The sequence below is a fragment of the Papaver somniferum genome, chromosome 3, assembly GCF_003573695.1.
Source record: "Papaver somniferum cultivar HN1 chromosome 3, ASM357369v1, whole genome shotgun sequence".
Lineage (NCBI taxonomy): Eukaryota > Viridiplantae > Streptophyta > Magnoliopsida > Ranunculales > Papaveraceae > Papaver > Papaver somniferum.
In genome coordinates, this window is record NC_039360.1 from 19,096,497 (window position 1) to 19,120,170 (window position 23,674).

The following is a 23,674-nucleotide window of genomic DNA, read 5'->3' on the forward strand; positions in this document are numbered from 1 at the left end:
CTGAACTCTTTTCTTGTAACAAGAGACAAGGCACTCCGTACATACACTTTCCAGACGTGGGTAATAGTTGCTGTTTTAAACAAATTAGCATTGTAAAGGACATACCAGCAACCACCAATATTTAGCTCATAATATATATATTTCTGGAGCTAGTCGCATGTTGAGCTAGACGAATTCACATGACAGACCTGAACGCCCATTTTTTGGTTGGGTTCCAAATTCAGATCACCTGACACACTTCTACCCATTTTCACCTAAGTTTTATTAAACATGTTGTATTATCCCTTATGTGCTCCATTTTTGTTGGGTTTAACCCAAACAGAGACTTGTTTTGCGGAGCTTCATCCCGAGATATTTCAGAGGTAGTGATTCCACCTTGCAATGCATGGTTTCAGCTAGATCATTTAATCTTACTGTCAGCACCACAAGAAGGGTACACATTCCCACAGCAGCTTCAAATTGACAGATGGAAATGCATCAGTTAGCTACAGTTGAGCTGGTGGTACAACAGCTGCGATATAAGATCATCGTATAATTTATAATTTTTACGTCTTCAATTGACAGATTTATATTGAACCTCATGTGCAGTTCCATAGACAGATTTATATTGAACCAGGATTTATTATTGCTTAGGCGAGCTCGGAGTTGCTTTGACTCATGAAGTTGGAATTCGTCAGGTATATTACTTGGATTTTATTTGAATTCATTTTTGCAAAAATGCAGAAAACTGATTGTTCAATTTGCAACTATCTTCAAGAAATTCGACTGTGACCAGTTGATCATAACAGGGTATTTCAGCTGGAAGCACGGAGACGGAAATGCTGTGAATGTATTACCTTCAAAAGTCACGGAGACGGCAATGCTGTGACTACTTTGACTCATGAAGTTTGATCAGAACCTATCTGTTGAAAACATACACACACCTGTAAAATTCGCTGGTTTGACACGGACTTGGACAGTTCATACTTCATATGAGATTGAAGCTGGTAGTGTTACTACCTCATGACTATCTTGATAGTTTGTTGCACCGAGAGGGTCAAAGCGGAACAACAAGGACCAATAACAAAAAGATTTAAGAGTGATTTCTTAGAACCACATAGACTGAGTAGCATAACTGTACTCAAATTGCTGTGCATAAAACTAGCACTTCACTAGGTCTTTTGAGTCACGCAGCCGTACGGTAAGCACAGAGCGAACTATTCTTTCGCCTTTTACTAAAGAATACCGTGTGCTTGTCGTTTATGAGCGGCATACGCCCATTTTTGGAGGGTTTCTCTTTTCCATGAGGAACCCAACAATTCTGTAGTCCAAATGTTTTAGTTTACAGGGTTCCGTAAAATCTGGTTTCGTAATGCTTAGAACTCGAGAGTAACCTAGTTTACAGGGTTCCGTAAAATCTGGTTTCGTAATGCTTAGAACTCGAGAGTAACCGAAAAGGTCGTGTGACCAGTGTGCAGGCAAATTTGAGTACTGTATGACTGGCAACACATCCTTCAAGGGGATTATTATTGCCGGGGAAGGTAAGCTGGCTTACCCTATTTTACTTACTGTGCAATTCTCCATCAGGTTCTTCTGTTTGCTGTCAACTTATATGGCCGTTGTTTGGGATCTTAAAATTCTTGCTATATCATGGAGTTTAATTTCTTTCGAAAGTAAGCCCGGAAATATAACATTTAAGAAAATAAGAATTATTCGCCCACTCACTGGCTTTAATTTCTACAGTTTCTTCTGCAGAAGCATAACAATGAATATAGCTACGTATACTTTGCGTATGATGGACTCGTCGAAGTATCATCCCCGTGTTTGATTCATTTCAGTCTCCCTCCATTGATGCATCATCAGTAGCCTTTTCAAAAATGGTTCCATCTGACGAGTGTAAGGTTCTGCAAAAAAAAAAAAAAAGCTTTGGCCTGCTGTGGCGGTCGTGCTGTTGTCTGACAGACACCCAAATCTTTTTTGTTTTTCAACAAAGGGATGAGAATTGAAGGAGGGAGGATTTAATGTGTCCTGAGAATGGCTAGCAACCATACATGGTGAAATGAGATATAGTAAATGGCCCCATTCGACACAATCTTTTTTCTTAAAGGGACAAGACAACTCCCCATTGTGAAGCTAAGTTCATCTTGACCAGCCAATTTTTGTAGATGAATCCCCCACATGGACCCATACCTCTTGGGAAATATGGAAATCCAATCTTTCTTGTCGATAAAAAAAAAAAAAACACAGGCGTCAATCCATCCATGACATTCACAGTTTAGATAGTAGTGTCTCAAAAGGAAAAAATCGCAAAAAGAATCTGAAAATACACTTACCAAGCGCCTATTGCACTTTTTATCTTTTGCTAAATCCGTTTTAAACAAAAACAGAGATCCAATGTGTTGTTTTTGTTTTACTTAGAATTCTAAAGTAAAAGGTAACAGGTACAAGTAGTAGTACTACTAGAGGGATAGTTACTGATCAGTGTTTGGCTTTTTCGAATGCTTTTATTCCTAAAAATTCTGATATTGACGGCCTTGGGGGAATCATATATTACGCAGCAAGATATTGGATCAATCCAGCTATAACAGTGAGCCAAGCATAGGCTTCAACTCTCCTCTCATACCAACCCATTTTTATACCATGAAACAACAAGACAATATGGAAGACTTGAGTCATTACTTAAAGCTTCGAATCATCCATTTGTATCTCTTAAAGTTCTTAGTCCCACACTGATCAGTAGGCAGGATTATTTTTTGTTTAAATACCACCAGCAACAAAGTATCTATCGAGCAATGATATGAAAAGCACGATGTGGAAAGGGTTCCCATAATTGTCAGATCTTCTGACGGAAACGTGCCCATATGAGCTCATTTTTTTTTTGCTCCGAGTTCTTTTTTATAGCTAATCTCTATGCTTATAAAGTTGAATTTGTGATACACATGCCTTGTTATTTTTTATTTTTTTCAAACAGACCACCAACAAGACAAGAAATGACTTAGTATAATGTTTTTTTACTTGATCACTCCATTGGGTTTGGAGTGGTATTATAGGTAGAAATTTTTTAGATTGAGATATATTTGGTACCCTCGTCTTTTCAAGTTATATCAATCTACGAGTAAGTGTTATTGAATTTGATTTACATATATATCTTAAACTGTATGTGCTTGGATATTGTCAATTGCGAAAAATCAATTTGTGATTGAAGGTTGATTAGCTTTATATGCATTTGTGTGTCTATGAATAAGGGAAACTTTGGCCAGTAAGCACACTATTTCTTTAAGAAGTAAAAAACTTCTCAACAAATTAATACTCCCTCCGTCCCAAATTAATTGGGCTAGTTGTAGTTTTCACAATTATTAAGGAAAGGAGGAAATGGGAGTATATTTAAGTGTTATTTTTTTTACAATTATACCCATATGGATAATAACTTGTAAAACTCAGAAATGATCTTTTAAACTATGCAACGGTTTTTCGTAAACCTTATACCGCTGAAAAACATTTTAAAACATCTGCATAATAAATATAAACATGACTATCAAATAATACATATTTCTTATAGTAGCAATAATCAACTACAAGGATAGTTTTAGAGATATCTCCTTGATTAGTGAAATAACTCAATTATTTATGAGACAAAATTTAAAACCAAATAACTCAATTAATTTGGGACGGAGGGAGTAGTACGCAATTATTTTGTAAAACCTTAGAAATTGTTTTTTTTTTCTTTTTTCTAAGTCCAAAAATTTGTTAAAAAATAAAAAAGACACATAAAAAAAACTCTTAAGAGAAACAAATTCTAAAAGAAAAGAAAATGAAGTCATCTTAAAAAGTATTTCATACAAGGTACATGTTCTAGGCATAAAAGTAACCATGAAACAAGAGTAAGGCACATGTTTGAGCTTAGCAGCTATTTGGAAAGAAGCGGCATGCAAGCTTGTACCCAAAAAATAACTAGAGGGATAGTTACTGATCAGTGTTTGGCTTTTTCGAGTGCTTTTATTCCTAAAAAATCTGATATTGACGGCCTTGGGGGAATCATATATTACGCAGCAAGATATTGGATAAATCCAGCTATAACAGTGAGCCAAGCATAGGCTTCAGCTCTCCTCTCATACCAACCCATTTTCATACCATGAAACAACAAGACAATCTGGAAGACTTGAGTCATTACTTAAAGCTTCGAATCATCCATTTGTATCTCTTAAAGTTCTTAGTCCCACACTGATCAGTAGGCAGGATTATTTTTTGTTTAAATACCACCAGCAACAAAGTATCTATCGAGCAATGATATGAAAAGCACGATGTGGAAAGGGTTCCCATAATTGTCAGATCTTCTGACGGAAACGTGCCCATATGAGCTCATTTTTTTTTGCTCCGAGTTCTTTTTTATAGCTAATCTCTATGCTTATAAAGTTGAATTTGTGATACACATGCCTTGTTATTTTGTTTTTTTTTTCAAACAAACCACCAACAAGACAAGAAATGACTTAGTATAATGTTTTTTTACTTGATCACTCCATTGGGTTTGGTGTGGTATTATATGTAGAAATTTTTTAGATTGAGATATATTTGGTACCCTCGTCTTTTCAAGTTATATCAATCTACGAGTAACTGTTATTGAATTTGATTTACATATATATCTTAAACTGTATGTGCTTGGATATTATCAATTGCGAAAAATCAATTTGTGATTGAAGGTTGATTAGATTTATATGCATTTGTGTGTCTATGAATAAGGGAAACTTTGGCCAGTAAGCACACTATTTCTTTAAGAAGTAAAAAACTTCTCAACAAATTAATACTCCCTTCGTCCCAAATTAATTGGGCTAGTTGTAGTTTTCACAATTATTAAGGAAAGGAAGAAATGGGAGTATATTTAAGTATTATTTTTTTTATAATTATACCCATATGGATAATAACTTGTAAAACTCAGAAATGATCTCTTAAACTATGCAACGGTTTTTCGTAAACCTTATACCGCTGAAAAACATTTTAAAACATCTTCATAATAAATATAAACATGACTATCAAATAATACATATTTCTTATAGTAGCAATAATCAACTACAAGGATAGTTTTAGAGATATCTCCTTGATTAGTGAAATAACTCAATTATTTATGAGACAAAATTTAAAACCAAATAACTCAATTAATTTGGGACGGAGGGAGTAGCACGCAATTATTTTGTAAAACCTTAGAAATTGTTTTTTTTTCTTCTTTTTTCTAAGTCCAAAAATTTGTTAAAAAATAAAAAAGACACATAAAAAGAACTCTTAAGAGAAACAAATTCTAAAAGAAAAGAAAATGAAGTCATCTTAAAAAGTATTTCATACAAGGTACATGTTCTAGGCATAAAAGTAACCATGAAACAAGAGTAAGGCACATGTTTGAGCTTAGCAGCTATTTGGAAAGAAGCGGCATGCAAGCTTGTACCCAAAAAATAACTAGAGGGATAGTTACTGATCAGTGTTTGGCTTTTTCGAGTGCTTTTATTCCTAAAAAATCTGATATTGACGGCCTTGGGGGAATCATATATTACGCAGCAAGATATTGGATAAATCCAGCTATAACAGTGAGCCAAGCATAGGCTTCAGCTCTCCTCTCATACCAACCCATTTTCATACCATGAAACAACAAGACAATCTGGAAGACTTGAGTCATTACTTAAAGCTTCGAATCATCCATTTGTATCTCTTAAAGTTCTTAGTCCCACACTGATCAGTAGGCAGGATTATTTTTTGTTTAAATACCACCAGCAACAAAGTATCTATCGAGCAATGATATGAAAAGCACGATGTGGAAAGGGTTTCCATAATTGTCAGATCTTCTGACGGAAACGTGCCCATATGAGCTCATTTTTTTTTTTTGCTCCGAGTTTTTTTTATAGCTAATCTCTATGCTTATAAAGTTGAATTTGTGATACAGATGCCTTGTTATTTTGTTTTTTTCAAACAGACCACCAACAAGACAAGAAATGACTTACTATAATGTTTTTTTACTTGATCACTCCATTGGGTTTGGTGTGGTATTATAGTCATCAATGTAGAGTTACTGAGTTTGTTCAGCTTAACCTGTACCACCATACTGCACAAGCATCGAAACCTTTTCGGTTCTTTCAATCTATTGCAAAACTTATGGGTGAACCCGTCCAGACTTTTACCGAGTGGAGGACTTTTCTAGTATTCGCCCGAACTCGTTAAAACCCATCCAAGTGATTCAACTCTTGTTAATTCCATATTCTCATGAGGGCCATGCCTGCAACACCAAAAATATTAGGACCTCTAGATTCAGCAATAGCAGCTGAACACATGAAAGATCTGCAAGTAGAGGTAGAGGCAAAACCAAAACAATGTTAGCTAGCCTGTTTTTGCCGTAGTTCAAGCTCTTATGGTTAGGCATCTTTGCGCTTGGGGCAATGCCGCAGCTAATGAGGTAATAACCGAGGCGCGTCAATTGCTGGTTGAAAACTATTTCCAAACCCCCTCCTCGTCCTTAGGGCCGTCGAGAAGGACTCCCTCTAAACAAGGGTAAAGCCCTACAAATCTTGAAACTAAACATTCAGCGACCATCTGACCTAGTGATGAGATTGAGGATGATCTTTATAAACTAATGTCAGTTTGATGTAATGTTCACTGCAAAGATGCACTCCGAGACTGGGAATCATCAAAATCCTGTCGCATCCTTAACAAAACTAAACCGAGATTAACATTGGGTCTATTAAGTAAAAGTTTTTAATATGGATACCAATTCTTGTGAAAAGTGTTAAATAGTACCACATCGCCTAGGGCAACCTAGGATCCATGCTTAATAAGCCATGGAAAATCCTAACCTTGTAAGCCGATTTTCGAGGTTAGTTAGGCCCATGGATTTCTAACATGGTATCAGAGCCAGGCCCCTCTCAACGCTACCCGTGCGTCCGTGGTTTCCGTACCACTCCTTGTCCCCGCCAGTGTGCGTCCGTGGTTTCCGTACCCCTCCTTGTCCCCGCCAGTGTGTGTCTGTGGCTTCCGTGCCACTCCGTCAGTATAGCCCTAGTCGTTGAGGGGGGTGTTAAATAGTACCACATCGCCTAGGTCAACCTAGGATCCATGCTTAATAAGCCATGGACAATCCTAACCTTGCAAGCCGGTTTTCGAGGTTAGTTAGGCCCATGGATTTCTAACAAAAAGAAACTTCTAGTTTATTCATATAAAGATGACTGCAGCATATAAATAACTAGATGAAGTTGACAAAATTCTTTATCGGTAAAGAATTTGATGGTACTGCTTACAGAAAACTTCCGTTTTTTTTTTTGATCGGTAAAGAATTCGATGCTGGCGAGACTCAAATCACATTAGGTCACTGGTATCATCACCTAATGACTTTATCACTGTACTACAGTGACACCGGCTACATAAAACTTCCGTTGCTAGTCAAATGAACACTATAAGACATTTTGGTTTCCCAACATCATTGAGCCTGAGCTGATTTTGTACCATGACTTCCATACTTATTGGATTCTCAAAACTTAAATCTAGTATTATGTTTGTAGGGGCACAACTGCTCTATAAAAACCTCTGTACATATATGTCCTATAGCGAGTTGTTCTATCTAAAGGGTATTAGTGCTGCGTGCAAACTTAGGCCGGGAGAGGCTCAAGTCATAATCATTAATCAACATTCTTAACAATGGAACTGCAAAAATCTCATGGCGCACTGGGAGTCAGCTGATTATGCAGATAAGATAACTGAGAGATGGTATCTCTTCAGTTCAGTTCACCTACATCAAAAGAGATGCCATGGCTTTGGCACATTCTCTAGCTCAGTTTAGTGGAACAGAAATTTGAGCATCCAACTCACGAGGCAGTGTTTGGCAAAAGCAGTTTAAATATTTAGTCCCGCATTTTCTATGTAGTAAGTCGTATTGAGAACTTCAACTTACAAAAAGAGAAGCTGGAAGAAAAAAAAAAGATTGGGAGTCTGTCAGACAACCGCACGACCATCACAGCAGGCCAAAGCCAAGCTGAAAACGATCATCTACAGCCACGAGGACTACATCATAGGCCTGTGCACCATTAATCCATCCACTAAAAAATGACAATTGAAAGCAAAGCCAGTGAGTGGACGAACAATATCTTCTTTTCTTAAATGTTAAAATTTTGGCCTACTGCAAAGGCCTGACGGACCCCTACCAAAAACTAATTAAACTTTTTTTGCCTGGGTTTCCTGCAACTTTTGAATCCTGGAGTGTTCGAACATAACTGGCAACGGCCCTTTGCCGAGCTTGTTGTTTGCAATTGTAAGACGGTACCAAAATCGAACATGAAATTGGAGTAATTCAGGTCAGGCATAGGTGAGAATATAGTCAGGTTTGGCATGGCTAGCTAGTTTCTGAATCCGGTGAGAATATCAGACACGACGCTGAACTCTTTTCTTGTAACAAGAGACAAGGCACTCCGTACATACACTTTCCAGACGTGGGTAATAGTTGCTGTTTTAAACAAATTAGCATTGTAAAGGACATACCAGCAACCACCAATATTTAGCTCATAATATATATATTTCTGGAGCTAGTCGCATGTTGAGCTAGACGAATTCACATGACAGACCTGAACGCCCATTTTTTGGTTGGGTTCCAAATTCAGATCACCTGACACACTTCTACTCATTTTCACCTAAGTTTTATTAAACATGTTGTATTATCCCTTATGTGCTCCATTTTTGTTGGGTTTAACCCAAACAGAGACTTGTTTTGCGGAGCTTCATCCCGAGATATTTCAGAGGTAGTGATTCCACCTTGCAATGCATGGTTTCAGCTAGATCATTTAATCTTACTGTCAGCACCACAAGAAGGGTACACATTCCCACAGCAGCTTCAAATTGACAGATGGAAATGCATCAGTTAGCTACAGTTGAGCTGGTGGTACAACAGCTGCGATATAAGATCATCGTATAATTTATAATTTTTACGTCTTCAATTGACAGATTTATATTGAACCTCATGTGCAGTTCCATAGACAGATTTATATTGAACCTTCAGGCCACTGGAGTGAATATTGCGTATTGGCTTTCTCTTCATCAAACATAATCACCATATAATTTATAGAAGCAACAAAAGAGGAAACGCTGGGGTTTAGGATAAACTCGTTCAGATTTTCTGATGAAGCTGTAAGCTTTAGTCCCACAAAGATTAGTCAAAGCCGAGGGATGGAAGAAAGAAAATATAAAAGGAGAATCCAAACACGAGTTGTGGCATACCTTTCTCGGCCTTTTGGCTAAGATCAAGTGTAGTATCTGTTCTTATCAGTTTAATATCTGATATGCCATCCATCGGATGGCACGATATTAAATTAATTTTTTTCATGGGGAGTTCCCGTCATAGCAGCTTGCTGCTGGGGTTCTCACGCGTCGCCTCTGTGTTGCACTACTGCAAAGGCCTGGCACACCCCACCAAAACTAAATTAAATATGCGTTTATTTTGAGACCTTTGCGGCACATGAGCATCAAATACCGTGACACTCCCATCTGTCCTGCTGGAGAAACATATCCATCTTCATATCAAGCTCAAAACTAAACCAGCTTTCTCTAGCTCAGTTTAGTGGAACAGAAAATTGTTATTTCGTGGAGGTGGTTTTGCTGTAAGTTAATCACTTGCAAAAGCACTAGCCTAGGTTTTGGATTCATGTCTGCATCGGTATCCTCATCTTTATGTTATGGAAGTGATGCCAGGATTTATTATTGCTTAGGCGAGCTCGGAGTTGCTTTGACTCATGAAGTTGGAATTCGTCAGGTATATTACTTGGATTTTATTTGAATTCATTTTTGCAAAAATGCAGAAAACTGATTGTTCAATTTGCAACTATCTTCAAGAAATTCGACTGTGACCAGTTGATCATAACAGGGTATTTCAGCTGGAAGCACGGAGACGGAAATGCTGTGAATGTATTACCTTCAAAAGTCACGGAGACGGCAATGCTGTGACTACTTTGACTCATGAAGTTTGATCAGAACCTATCTGTTGAAAACATACACACACCTGTAAAATTCGCTGGTTTGACACGGACTTGGACAGTTCATACTTCATATGAGATTGAAGCTGGTAGTGTTACTACCTCATGACTATCTTGATAGTTTGTTGCACCGAGGGGGTCAAAGCGGAACAACAAGGACCAATAACAAAAAGATTTAAGAGTGATTTCTTAGTCCCACATAGACTGAGTAGCATAACTGTACTCAAATTGCTGTGCATAAAACTAGCACTTCACTAGGTCTTTTGAGTCACGCAGCCGTACGGTAAGCACAGAGCGAACTATTCTTTCGCCTTTTACTAAAGAATACCGTGTGCTTGCCGTTTATGAGCGGCATACGCCCATTTTTGGAGGGTTTCTCTTTTCCATGAGGAACCCAACAATTCTCAAATCCAAATGTTTTAGTTTACAGGGTTTCGTAAAATCTGGTTTCGTAATGCTTAGAACTCGAGAGTAACCGAAAAGGTCGTGTGACCAGTGTGCAGGCAAATTTGAGTACTGTATGACTGGCAACACATCCTTCAAGGGGATTATTATTGCCGGGGAAGGTAAGCTGGCTTACCCTATTTTACTTACTGTGCAATTCTCCATCAGGTTCTTCTGTTTGCTGTCAACTTATATGGCCGTTGTTTGGGATCTTAAAATTCTTGCTATATCATGGAGTTTAATTTCTTTCGAAAGTAAGCCCGGAAATTTAACATTTAAGAAAATAAGAATTATTCGCCCACTCACTGGCTTCAATTTCTACAGTTTCTTCTGCAGAAGCATAACAATGAATATAACTACGTATACTTTGCGTATGATGGACTCGTCGAAGTATCATCCCCGTGTTTGATTCATTTCAGTCTCCCTCCATTGATGCATCATCAGTAGCCTTTTCAAAAATGGTTCCATCTGACGAGTGTAAGGTTCTGCAAAAAAAAAAAAGCTTTGGCCTGCTGTGGCGGTCGTGTTGTTGTCTGACAGACACCCAAATCTTTTTTGTTTTTCAACAAAGGGATGAGAATTGAAGGAGGGAGGATTTAATGTGTCCTGAGAATGGCTAGCAACCATACATGGTGAAATGAGTTATAGTAAATGGCCCCATGCGACACAATCTTTTTTCTTAAAGGGACAAGACAACTCCCCATTGTGAAGCTAAGTTCATCTTGACCAGCCAATTTTTGTAGATGAATCCCCCACATGGACCCATACCTCTTGGGAAATATGGAAATCCAATCTTTCTTGTCGATAAAAAAAAAAAAAACACAGGTGTCAATCCATCCATGACATTCACAGTTTAGATAGTAGTGTCTCAAAGGAAAAAATCGCAAAAAAAAAATCTGAAAATACACTTACCAAGCGCCTATTGCACTTTTTATCTTTTGCTAAATCCGTTTTAAACAAAAACAGAGATCCAATGTGTTGTTTTTGTTTTACTTAGAATTCTAAAGTAAAAGGTAACAGGTACAAGTAGTAGTACTACTAGAGGGATAGTTACTGATCAGTGTTTGGCTTTTTCGAATGCTTTTATTCCTAAAAAATCTGATATTGACGGCCTTGGGGGAATCATATATTACGCAGCAAGATATTGGATCAATCCAGCTATAACAGTGAGCCAAGCATAGGCTTCAACTCTCCTCTCATACCAACCCATTTTTATACCATGAATCAACAAGACAATATGGAAGACTTGAGTCATTACTTAAAGCTTCGAATCATCCATTTGTATCTCTTAAAGTTCTTAGTCCCACACTGATCAGTAGGCAGGATTATTTTTTGTTTAAATACCACCAGCAACAAAGTATCTATCGAGCAATGATATGAAAAGCACGATGTGGAAAGGGTTCCCATAATTGTCAGATATCTGACGGAAACGTGCCCATATGAGCTCATTTTTTTTTGCTCCCGAGTTCTTTTTTATAGCTAATCCCTATGCTTATAAAGTTGAATTTGTGATACACATGCCTTGTTATTTTTTATTTTTTTCAAACAGACCACCAACAAGACAAGAAATGACTTAGTATAATGTTTTTTTACTTGATCACTCCATTGGGTTTGGAGTGGTATTATAGGTAGAAATTTTTTAGATTGAGATATATTTGGTACCCTCGTCTTTTCAAGTTATATCAATCTACGAGTAAGTGTTATTGAATTTGATTTACATATATATCTTAAACTGTATGTGCTTGGATATTGTCAATTGCGAAAAATCAATTTGTGATTGAAGGTTGATTAGCTTTATATGCATTTGTGTGTCTATGAATAAGGGAAACTTTGGCCAGTAAGCACACTATTTCTTTAAGAAGTAAAAAACTTCTCAACAAATTAATACTCCCTCCGTCCCAAATTAATTGGGCTAGATGTAGTTTTCACAATTATTAAGGAAAGGAGGAAATGGGAGTATATTTAAGTATTATTTTTTTTACAATTATACCCATATGGATAATAACTTGTAAAACTCAGAAATGATCTTTTAAACTATGCAACGGTTTTTCGTAAACCTTATACCGCTGAAAAACATTTTAAAACATCTGCATAATAAATATAAACATGACTATCAAATAATACATATTTCTTATAGTAGCAATAATCAACTACAAGGATAGTTTTAGAGATATCTCCTTGATTAGTGAAATAACTCAATTATTTATGAGACAAAATTTAAAACCAAATAACTCAATTAATTTGGGACGGAGGGAGTAGTACGCAATTATTTTGTAAAACCTTAGAAATTGTTTTTTTTTTCTTTTTTCTAAGTCCAAAAATTTGTTAAAAAATAAAAAAGACACATAAAAAAAACTCTTAAGAGAAACAAATTCTAAAAGAAAAGAAAATGAAGTCATCTTAAAAAGTATTTCATACAAGGTACATGTTCTAGGCATAAAAGTAACCATGAAACAAGAGTAAGGCACATGTTTGAGCTTAGCAGCTATTTGGAAAGAAGCGGCATGCAAGCTTGTACCCAAAAAATAACTAGAGGGATAGTTACTGATCAGTGTTTGGCTTTTTCGAGTGCTTTTATTCCTAAAAAATCTGATATTGACGGCCTTGGGGGAATCATATATTACGCAGCAAGATATTGGATAAATCCAGCTATAACAGTGAGCCAAGCATAGGCTTCAGCTCTCCTCTCATACCAACCCATTTTCATACCATGAAACAACAAGACAATCTGGAAGACTTGAGTCATTACTTAAAGCTTCGAATCATCCATTTGTATCTCTTAAAGTTCTTAGTCCCACACTGATCAGTAGGCAGGATTATTTTTTGTTTAAATACCACCAGCAACAAAGTATCTATCGAGCAATCATATGAAAAGCACGATGTGGAAAGGGTTTCCATAATTGTCAGATATTCTGACGGAAACGTGCCCATATGAGATCATTTTTTTTTTGCTCCGAGTTTTTTTTTATAGCTAATCTCTATGCTTATAAAGTTGAATTTGTGATACACATGCCTTGTTATTTTGTTTTTTTTCAATCAGACCACCAACAAGACAAGAAATGACTTACTATAATGTTTTTTTACTTGATCACTCCATTGGGTTTGGTGTGGTATTATAGTCATCAATGTAGAGATACTGAGTTTGTTCAGCTTAACCTGTACCACCATACTGCACAAGCGTCGAAACCTTTTCGGTTCTTTCAATCTATTGCAAAACTTATGGGTGAACCCGTCCAGACTTTTACCGAGTGGAGGACTTTTCTAGTATTCGCCCGAACTCGTTAAAACCCATCCAGGTGATTCAACTCTTGTTAATTCCATATGCTCACGAGGGCCATGCCTGCAACACCAAAAATATTAGTACCTCTAGATTCAGCAATAGCAGCTGAACACATGAAAGATCTGCAAGTAGAGGTAGAGGCAAAACCAAAACAATGTTAGCTAGCCTGTTTTTGCCGTAGTTCAAGCTCTTATGGTTAGGCATCTTTGCGCTTGGGCAATGCCGCAGCTAATGAGGTAATAACCGAGGCGCGTCAATTGCTGGTTGAAAACTATTTCCAAACCCCCTCCTCGGCCTTAGGGCCGTCGAGAAGGGCTCCCTCTAAACAAGGGTAAATCCCTACAAATCTTGAAACTAAACATTCAGCGACCTGCTGACCTAGTGATGAGATTGAGGATGATCTTTATAAACTAATGTTAGTTTGATGTAATGTTCACTGCAAAGATGCACTCCGAGACTGGGAATCAACAACATCCTGTCGCATCCTTACCAAAACTAAACCGAGATTAACATTGGGTCTATTAAGTAAAAGTTTTTAATATGGATACCAATTCTTGTGAAAAGTGTTAAATAGTACCACATCGCCTAGGGCAACCTAGGATCCATGCTTAATAAGCCATGGACAATCCTAACCTTGTAAGCCAATTTTCGAGGTTAGTTAGGCCCATGGATTTCTAACATGGTATCAGAGCCAGGCCCCTCTCAACGCTACCCGTGCGTCCTTGGTTTCCGTACCACTCCTTGTCTCCGCCAGTGTGCGTCCGTGGTTTCCGTACCACTCCTTGTCCCCGCCAGTGTGTGTCCGTGGCTTCCGTGCCACTCCGTCAGTATAGCCCTAGTCGTTGAGGGGGGGTGTTAAATAGTACCACATCGCCTAGGGCAACCTAGGATCCATGCTTAATAAGCCATGGACAATCCTAACCTTGCAAGTCGGTTTTCGAGGTTAGTTAGGCCCATGGATTTCTAACAAAAAGAAACTTCTAGTTTATTCATATAAAGATGACTGCAGCATATAAATAACTAGATGAAGTTGACAAAATTCTTGATCGGTAAAGAATTTGATGGTACTGCGTACAGAAAACTTCCGTTTTTTTTTTATCGGTAAAGAATTCGATGCTGGCGAGACTCAAATCACATTAGGTCACTGGTATCATCACCTAATGCCTTTATCACTGTACTACAGTGACACCGGCTACATAAAACTTCTGTTGCTAGTCAAATGAACACTGTAAGACATTTTGGTTTCCCAACATCATTGAGCCTGAGCTGATTTTGTGCCATGACTTCCATACTTATTGGATTCTCAAAACTTAAATCTAGTATTATGTTTGTTGGGGCACAACTGCTCTATAAAAACCTCTGTACATATATGTCCTATAGCGAGTTGTTCTATCTAAAGGGTATTAGTGCTGCGTGCAAACTTAGGCCGGGAGAGGCTCAAGTCATAATCATTAATCAACATTCTTAACAATGGAACTGCAAAAATCTCATGGCGCACTGGGAGTCAGCTGATTATGCAGATAAGATAACTGAGAGATGGTATCTCTTCAGTTCAGTTCACCTACATCAAAAGAGATGCCATGGCTTTGGCACATTCTCTAGCTCAGTTTAGTGGAACAGAAATTTGAGCATCCAACTCACGAGCCAGTGTTTGGCAAAAGCAGTTTAAATATTTAGTCCCGCATCTTCTATGTAGTAAGTCGTATTGAGAACTTCAACTTACAAAAAGAGAAGCTGGAAGAAAAAAAGAAAGATTGGGAGTCTGTCAGACAACCGCACGACCATCACAGCAGGCCAAAGCCAAGCTGAAAACGATCATCTACAGCCACGAGGACTACATCATAGGCCTGTGCACCATTAATCCATCCACTAAAAAATGACAATTGAAAGCAAAGCCAGTGAGTGGACGAACAATATCTTCTTTTCTTAAATGTTAAAATTTTGGCCTACTGCAAAGGCCTGACGGACCCCTACCAAAAACTAATTAAACTTTTTTTGCCTGGGTTTGATATTGGTTGCCGCATCCTGCAACTTTTGAATCCTGGAGTGTTCGAACATAACTGGCAACGGCCCTTTGCCGAGCTTGTTGTTTGCAATTGTAAGACGGTACCAAAATCGAACATGAAATTGGAGTAATTCAGGTCAGGCATAGGTGAGAATATAGTCAGGTTTGGCATGGCTAGCTAGTTTCTGAATCCGGTGAGAATATCAGACACGACGCTGAACTCTTTTCTTGTAACAAGAGACAAGGCACTCCGTACATACACTTTCCAGACGTGGGTAATAGTTGCTGTTTTAAACAAATTAGCATTGTAAAGGACATACCAGCAACCACCAATATTTAGCTCATAATATATATATTTCTGGAGCTAGTCGCATGTTGAGCTAGACGAATTCACATGACAGACCTGAACGCCCATTTTTTGGTTGGGTTCCAAATTCAGATCACCTGACACACTTCTACCCATTTTCACCTAAGTTTTATTAAACATGTTGTATTATCCCTTATGTGCTCCATTTTTGTTGGGTTTAACCCAAACAGAGACTTGTTTTGCGGAGCTTCATCCCGAGATATTTCAGAGGTAGTGATTCCACCTTGCAATGCATGGTTTCAGCTAGATCATTTAATCTTACTGTCAGCACCACAAGAAGGGTACACATTCCCACAGCAGCTTCAAATTGACAGATGGAAATGCATCAGTTAGCTACAGTTGAGCTGGTGGTACAACAGCTGCGATATAAGATCATCGTATAATTTATAATTTTTACGTCTTCAATTGACAGATTTATATTGAACCTCATGTGCAGTTCCATAGACAGATTTATATTGAACCTTCAGGCCACTGGAGTGAATATTGCGTATTGGCTTTCTCTTCATCAAACATAATCACCATATAATTTATAGAAGCAACAAAAGAGGAAACGCTGGGGTTTAGGATAAACTCGTTCAGATTTTCTGATGAAGCTGTAAGCTTTAGTCCCACAAAGATTAGTCAAAGCCGAGGGATGGAAGAAAGAAAATATAAAAGGAGAATCCAAACACGAGTTGTGGCATACCTTTCTCGGCCTTTTGGCTAAGATCAAGTGTAGTATCTGTTCTTATCAGTTTAATATCTGATATGCCATCCATCGGATGGCACGATATTAAATTAATTTTTTTCATGGGGAGTTCCCGTCATAGCAGCTTGCTGCTGGGGTTCTCACGCGTCGCCTCTGTGTTGCACTACTGCAAAGGCCTGGCACACCCCACCAAAACTAAATTAAATATGCGTTTATTTTGAGACCTTTGCGGCACATGAGCATCAAATACCGTGACACTCCCATCTGTCCTGCTGGAGAAACATATCCATCTTCATATCAAGCTCAAAACTAAACCAGCTTTCTCTAGCTCAGTTTAGTGGAACAGAAAATTGTTATTTCGTGGAGGTGGTTTTGCTGTAAGTTAATCACTTGCAAAAGCACTAGCCTAGGTTTTGGATTCATGTCTGCATCGGTATCCTCATCTTTATGTTATGGAAGTGATGCCAGGATTTATTATTGCTTAGGCGAGCTCGGAGTTGCTTTGACTCATGAAGTTGGAATTCGTCAGGTATATTACTTGGATTTTATTTGAATTCATTTTTGCAAAAATGCAGAAAACTGATTGTTCAATTTGCAACTATCTTCAAGAAATTCGACTGTGACCAGTTGATCATAACAGGGTATTTCAGCTGGAAGCACGGAGACGGAAATGCTGTGAATGTATTACCTTCAAAAGTCACGGAGACGGCAATGCTGTGACTACTTTGACTCATGAAGTTTGATCAGAACCTATCTGTTGAAAACATACACACACCTGTAAAATTCGCTGGTTTGACACGGACTTGGACAGTTCATACTTCATATGAGATTGAAGCTGGTAGTGTTACTACCTCATGACTATCTTGATAGTTTGTTGCACCGAGGGGGTCAAAGCGGAACAACAAGGACCAATAACAAAAAGATTTAAGAGTGATTTCTTAGTCCCACATAGACTGAGTAGCATAACTGTACTCAAATTGCTGTGCATAAAACTAGCACTTCACTAGGTCTTTTGAGTCACGCAGCCGTACGGTAAGCACAGAGCGAACTATTCTTTCGCCTTTTACTAAAGAATACCGTGTGCTTGCCGTTTATGAGCGGCATACGCCCATTTTTGGAGGGTTTCTCTTTTCCATGAGGAACCCAACAATTCTCAAATCCAAATGTTTTAGTTTACAGGGTTCCGTAAAATCTGGTTTCGTAATGCTTAGAACTCGAGAGTAACCGAAAAGGTCGTGTGACCAGTGTGCAGGCAAATTTGAGTACTGTATGACTGGCAACACATCCTTCAAGGGGATTATTATTGCCGGGGAAGGTAAGCTGGCTTACCCTATTTTACTTACTGTGCAATTCTCCATCAGGTTCTTCTGTTTGCTGTCAACTTATATGGCCGTTGTTTGGGATCTTAAAATTCTTGCTATATCATGGAGTTTAATTTCTTTCGAAAGTAAGCCCGAAAATTTAACATTTAAGAAAATAAGAATTATTCGCCCACTCACTGGCTTCAATTTCTACAGTTTCTTCTGCAGAAGCATAACAATGAATATAACTACGTATACTTTGCGTATGATGGACTCGTCGAAGTATCATCCCCGTGTTTGATTCATTTCAGTCTCCCTCCATTGATGCATCATCAGTAGCCTTTTCAAAAATGGTTCCATCTGACGAGTGTAAGGTTCTGCAAAAAAAAAAAAAGCTTTGGCCTGCTGTGGCGGTCGTGTTGTTGTCTGACAGACACCCAAATCTTTTTTGTTTTTCAACAAAGGGATGAGAATTGAAGGAGGGAGGATTTAATGTGTCCTGAGAATGGCTAGCAACCATACATGGTGAAATGAGTTATAGTAAATGGCCCCATGCGACACAATCTTTTTTCTTAAAGGGACAAGACAACTCCCCATTGTGAAGCTAAGTTCATCTTGACCAGCCAATTTTTGTAGATGAATCCCCCACATGGACCCATACCTATTGGGAAATATGGAAATCCAATCTTTCTTGTCGATAAAAAAAAAAAAAACACAGGCGTCAATCCATCCATGACATTCACAGTTTAGATAGTAGTGTCTCAAAGGAAAAAATCGCAAAAAAAAAATCTGAAAATACACTTACCAAGCGCCTATTGCACTTTTTATCTTTTGCTAAATCCGTTTTAAACAAAAACAGAGATCCAATGTGTTGTTTTTGTTTTACTTAGAATTCTAAAGTAAAAGGTAACAGGTACAAGTAGTAGTACTACTAGAGGGATAGTTACTGATCAGTGTTTGGCTTTTTCGAATGCTTTTATTCCTAAAAAATCTGATATTGACGGCCTTGGGGGAATCATATATTACGCAGCAAGATATTGGATCAATCCAGCTATAACAGTGAGCCAAGCATAGGCTTCAACTCTCCTCTCATACCAACCCATTTTTATACCATGAAACAACAAGACAATATGGAAGACTTGAGTCATTACTTAAAGCTTCGAATCATCCATTTGTATCTCTTAAAGTTCTTAGTCCCACACTGATCAGTAGGCAGGATTATTTTTTGTTTAAATACCACCAGCAACAAAGTATCTATCGAGCAATGATATGAAAAGCACGATGTGGAAAGGGTTCCCATAATTGTCTGATCTTCTGACGGAAACGTGCCCATATGAGCTCATTTTTTTTTGCTCCGAGTTCTTTTTTATAGCTAATCCCTATGCTTATAAAGTTGAATTTGTGATACACATGCCTTGTTATTTTTTATTTTTTTCAAACAGACCACCAACAAGACAAGAAATGACTTAGTATAATGTTTTTTTACTTGATCACTCCATTGGGTTTGGAGTGGTATTATAGGTAGAAATTTTTTAGATTGAGATATATTTGGTACCCTCGTCTTTTCAAGTTATATCAATCTACGAGTAAGTGTTATTGAATTTGATTTACATATATATCTTAAACTGTATGTGCTTGGATATTGTCAATTGCGAAAAATCAATTTGTGATTGAAGGTTGATTAGCTTTATATGCATTTGTGTGTCTATGAATAAGGGAAACTTTGGCCAGTAAGCACACTATTTCTTTAAGAAGTAAAAAACTTCTCAACAAATTAATACTCCCTCCGTCCCAAATTAATTGGGCTAGTTGTAGTTTTCACAATTATTAAGGAAAGGAGGAAATTGGAGTATATTTAAGTATTATTTTTTTTACAATTATACCCATATGGATAATAACTTGTAAAACTCAGAAATGATCTTTTAAACTATGCAACGGTTTTTCGTAAACCTTATACCGCTGAAAAACATTTTAAAACATCTGCATAATAAATATAAACATGACTATCAAATAATACATATTTCTTATAGTAGCAATAATCAACTACAAGGATAGTTTTAGAGATATCTCCTTGATTAGTGAAATAACTCAATTATTTATGAGACAAAATTTAAAACCAAATAACTCAATTAATTTGGGACGGAGGGAGTAGTACGCAATTATTTTGTAAAACCTTAGAAATTGTTTTTTTTTTCTTTTTTATAAGTCCAAAAATTTGTTAAAAAATAAAAAAGACACATAAAAAAAACTCTTAAGAGAAACAAATTCTAAAAGAAAAGAAAATGAAGTCATCTTAAAAAGTATTTCATACAAGGTACATGTTCTAGGCATAAAAGTAACCATGAAACAAGAGTAAGGCACATGTTTGAGCTTAGCAGCTATTTGGAAAGAAGCGGCATGCAAGCTTGTACCCAAAAAATAACTAGAGGGATAGTTATTGATCAGTGTTTGGCTTTTTCGAGTGCTTTTATTCCTAAAAAATCTGATATTGACGGCCTTGGGGGAATCATATATTACGCAGCAAGATATTGGATAAATCCAGCTATAATAGTGAGCCAAGCATAGGCTTCAGCTCTCCTCTCATACCAACCCATTTTCATACCATGAAACAACAAGACAATCTGGAAGACTTGAGTCATTACTTAAAGCTTCGAATCATCCATTTGTATCTCTTAAAGTTCTTAGTCCCACACTGATCAGTAGGCAGGATTATTTTTTGTTTAAATACCACCAGCAACAAAGTATCTATCGAGCAATCATATGAAAAGCACGATGTGGAAAGGGTTTCCATAATTGTCAGATATTCTGACGGAAACGTGCCCATATGAGATCATTTTTTTTTTGCTCCGAGTTTTTTTTTATAGCTAATCTCTATGCTTATAAAGTTGAATTTGTGATACACATGCCTTGTTATTTTGTTTTTTTTCAATCAGACCACCAACAAGACAAGAAATGACTTACTATAATGTTTTTTTACTTGATCACTCCATTGGGTTTGGTGTGGTATTATAGTCATCAATGTAGAGATACTGAGTTTGTTCAGCTTAACCTGTACCACCATACTGCACAAGCGTCGAAACCTTTTCGGTTCTTTCAATCTATTGCAAAACTTATGGGTGAACCCGTCCAGACTTTTACCGAGTGGAGGACTTTTCTAGTATTCGCCCGAACTCGTTAAAACCCATCCAGGTGATTCAACTCTTGTTAATTCCATATGCTCACGAGGGCCATGCCTGCAACACCAAAAATATTAGTACCTCTAGATTCAGCAATAGCAGCTGAACACATGAAAGATCTGCAAGTAGAGGTAGAGGCAAAACCAAAACAATGTTAGCTAGCCTGTTTTTGCCGTAGTTCAAGCTCTTATGGTTAGGCATCTTTGCGCTTGGGGCAATGCCGCAGCTAATGAGGTAATAACCGAGGCGCGTCAATTGCTGGTTGAAAACTATTTCCAAACCCCCTCCTCGGCCTTAGGGCCGTCGAGAAGGGCTCCCTCTAAACAAGGGTAAAGCCCTACAAATCTTGAAACTAAACATTCAGCGACCTGCTGACCTAGTGATGAGATTGAGGATGATCTTTATAAACTAATGTCAGTTTGATGTAATGTTCACTGCAAAGATGCACTCCGAGGCTGGGAATCATCAAAATCCTGTCGCATCCTTACCAAAACTAAACCGAGATTAACATTGGGTCTATTAAGTAAAAGTTTTTAATATGGATACCAATTCTTGTGAAAAGTGTTAAATAGTACCACATCGCCTAGGGCAACCTAGGATCCATGCTTAATAAGCCATGGACAATCCTAACCTTGTAAGACGATTTTCGAGGTTAGTTAGGCCCATGGATTTCTAACATGGTATCAGAGCCAGGCCCCTCTCAACGCTACCCGTGCGTCCGTGGTTTCCGTACCACTCCTTGTCCCCGCCAGTATGGGTCCGTGGTTTCCGTACCACTCCTTGTCCCCGCCAGTGTGTGTCTGTGGCTTCCGTGCCACTCCGTCACTATAGCCCTAGTCGTTGAGGGGGGGTGTTAAATAGTACCACATCGCCTAGGGCAACCTAGGATCCATACTTAATAAGCCATGGACAATCCTAACCTTGCAAGCCGGTTTTCGAGGTTAGTTAGGCCCATGGATTTCTAACAAAAAGAAACTTCTAGTTTATTCATATAAAGATGACTGCAGCATATAAATAACTAGATGAAGTTGACAAAATTCTTGATCGGTAAAGAATTTGATGGTACTGCTTACAGAAAACTTCCGTTTTTTTTTTGATCGGTAAAGAATTCGATGCTGGCGAGACTCAAATCACATTAGGTCACTGGTATCATCACCTAATGACTTTATCACTGTACTACAGTGACACCGGCTACATAAAACTTCCGTTGCTAGTCAAATGAACACTATAAGACATTTTGGTTTCCCAACATCATTGAGCCTGAGCTGATTTTGTACCATGACTTCCATACTTATTGGATTCTCATAACTTAAATCTAGTATTATGTTTGTAGGGGCACAACTGCTCTATAAAAACCTCTGTACATATATGTCCTATAGCGAGTTGTTCTATCTAAAGGGTATTAGTGCTGCGTGCAAACTTAGGCCGGGAGAGGCTCAAGTCATAATCATTAATCAACATTCTTAACAATGGAACTGCAAAAATCTCATGGCGCACTGGGAGTCAGCTGATTATGCAGATAAGATAACTGAGAGATGGTATCTCTTCAGTTCAGTTCACCTACATCAAAAGAGATGCCATGGCTTTGGCACATTCTCTAGCTCAGTTTAGTGGAACAGAAATTTGAGCATCCAACTCACGAGCCAGTGTTTGGCAAAAGCAGTTTAAATATTTAGTCCCGCATTTTCTATGTAGTAAGTCGTATTGAGAACTTCAACTTACAAAAAGAGAAGCTGGAAGAAAAAAAAAAGATTGGGAGTCTGTCAGACAACCGCACGACCATCACAGCAGGCCAAAGCCAAGCTGAAAACGATCATCTACAGCCACGAGGACTACATCATAGGCCTGTGCACCATTAATCCATCCACTAAAAAATGACAATTGAAAGCAAAGCCAGTGAGTGGACGAACAATATCTTCTTTTCTTAAATGTTAAAATTTTGGCCTACTGCAAAGGCCTGACGGACCCCTACCAAAAACTAATTAAACTTTTTTTGCCTGGGTTTCCTGCAACTTTTGAATCCTGGAGTGTTCGAACATAACTGGCAACGGCCCTTTGCCGAGCTTGTTGTTTGCAATTGTAAGACGGTACCAAAATCGAACATGAAATTGGAGTAATTCAGGTCAGGCATAGGTGAGAATATAGTCAGGTTTGGCATGGCTAGCTAGTTTCTGAATCCGGTGAGAATATCAGACACGACGCTGAACTCTTTTCTTGTAACAAGAGACAAGGCACTCCGTACATACACTTTCCAGACGTGGGTAATAGTTGCTGTTTTAAACAAATTAGCATTGTAAAGGACATACCAGCAACCACCAATATTTAGCTCATAATATATATATTTCTGGAGCTAGTCGCATGTTGAGCTAGACGAATTCACATGACAGACCTGAACGCCCATTTTTTGGTTGGGTTCCAAATTCAGATCACCTGACACACTTCTAC

General features: G+C 38.0%; 5 non-coding genes and 3 pseudogenes across 5 annotated transcripts; all 8 read left to right on the forward strand.

The window, feature by feature from the left end:
* Positions 1-1,171: 1,171 nt before the first annotated feature.
* On the forward strand, positions 1,172-1,291 carry LOC113362318. The gene has a single exon (XR_003365693.1). It is a non-coding gene; the product is annotated as a U5 spliceosomal RNA (small nuclear RNA).
* Positions 1,292-6,377: 5,086 nt separating this feature from the next.
* LOC113362298 lies at positions 6,378-6,508 on the forward strand (annotated as a pseudogene).
* Positions 6,509-9,212: 2,704 nt separating this feature from the next.
* Positions 9,213-9,409, forward strand: LOC113362275. Its single transcript, XR_003365669.1, has one exon. It is a non-coding gene; the product is annotated as a U2 spliceosomal RNA (small nuclear RNA).
* Positions 9,410-10,242: 833 nt separating this feature from the next.
* LOC113362311 lies at positions 10,243-10,362 on the forward strand. Its single transcript, XR_003365687.1, has one exon. It is a non-coding gene; the product is annotated as a U5 spliceosomal RNA (small nuclear RNA).
* Positions 10,363-13,894: 3,532 nt separating this feature from the next.
* LOC113362289 lies at positions 13,895-14,024 on the forward strand (annotated as a pseudogene).
* A 2,721-nt stretch (positions 14,025-16,745) lies between these two features.
* LOC113362277 lies at positions 16,746-16,942 on the forward strand. The gene has a single exon (XR_003365670.1). It is a non-coding gene; the product is annotated as a U2 spliceosomal RNA (small nuclear RNA).
* An 833-nt stretch (positions 16,943-17,775) lies between these two features.
* On the forward strand, positions 17,776-17,895 carry LOC113362312. The gene has a single exon (XR_003365688.1). It is a non-coding gene; the product is annotated as a U5 spliceosomal RNA (small nuclear RNA).
* Positions 17,896-21,428: 3,533 nt separating this feature from the next.
* Positions 21,429-21,559, forward strand: LOC113362294 (annotated as a pseudogene).
* The last annotated feature ends 2,115 nt before the right edge of the window (positions 21,560-23,674 follow it).